The sequence below is a fragment of the Myotis davidii genome, unplaced genomic scaffold (genome assembly GCF_000327345.1).
Source record: "Myotis davidii unplaced genomic scaffold, ASM32734v1 scaffold685, whole genome shotgun sequence".
In the NCBI taxonomy this organism is placed as follows: Eukaryota; Metazoa; Chordata; class Mammalia; order Chiroptera; family Vespertilionidae; genus Myotis; species Myotis davidii.
The window spans coordinates 1,156,716-1,157,740 of NW_006295823.1; the positions used below are offsets into that span (position 1 = coordinate 1,156,716).

General features: G+C 58.7%; 1 long non-coding RNA gene across 1 annotated transcript in view; it reads left to right on the forward strand.

The window, feature by feature from the left end:
- Positions 1-491: 491 nt before the first annotated feature.
- LOC102755402 overlaps positions 492-1,025 on the forward strand; it is a 1,712-nt gene continuing 1,178 nt past the window's right edge. The window contains exon 1 of the long non-coding RNA XR_436017.2: positions 492-673. This is a non-coding gene — a long non-coding RNA (uncharacterized LOC102755402). The remainder of the gene's footprint in view (positions 674-1,025) is intronic.

Here is a 1,025-nt window from a genome sequence, read left to right on the forward strand (position 1 = left end):
GCCGTTCGGTGTTTCTTTCTCCTTTTTAAAAATGTGTTATTGATTTCAGAGAGGGAGAGAGAGGGAAAGGGAGAGAGAAACATCAATGGTGAGAGAGAGTCATCGATCGGCTGCATCCTGCACGCCCCCCACTGGGGAGGGAGCCTGCAACTGGGGCCTGTGCCCTGACCCGGACTCGAACCCTGACCTGGTTCCTCGGTTGCTGCTCGACCACTGAGCCACGCCGGCCGGGCTGGGCAGTTTTTCTGGCTGGAGGGGCTTGGTCTGGAGTCGGATGCTGCCTGGAACCGGCCCCTTCAACGCTGGTGCCAGTGGCCACCCGGTTGGAAAATCCACCCTGGACTTGTCCTGTGGGCCTAGAGAGAGAGAGGAGGCTTGTACATGTGTGCACGTGTGTGCACCCCTGTGCACGTGTGTGCATGTCTGTACACCTGAGCACACGCGTGTACACCTGTGTGCGTGTCCTGGTTCCCCACGGGCGGTCAGGATGATCTGACCGGCCCCCCTGAGCGCGTGCCCCCCGCCCGCAGGACCCGACAGCCCGGTGTCCCCGCTGAAGGAGCTGAAGGAGGTGAAGGAGCTGACGCACGCCGTGCGCAGGCAGCAGCGGGCCCTGGAGCAGCGCCTGGAGGCCTGCCTGGAGGAGCTGAGGAGGCTCTGCTTGCGGGAGGCGGTGAGAGCCCCCCTCCCACGCCCCCTCTTGGGGCTCCGCCCTGGAGCCACACTTTGGGAGATGGGGGCAGAGGGAAGGGGGAGGGTTGGCACTCAGATGGGGGAGGGGGGGCATGGTGCCTGGCGTCCGGGGTGCAGGCACTCACGGTCGGGGAGGTGGAGGGGCTTTGGAATGGGAGGACATATGGTGTTTTTTTCTTAATATCACAAATTTCATTCTTTATAGTCTAAAGTGTGTGGCTTCCCCAAACTCAGTTTTCATTTTAAAAAAATGTAACAACAGATGTTTACCTAGAATTTGCCATATGGCCAAATGTGATTCATTTGCACAAATTTTTCACATTCACAATAGA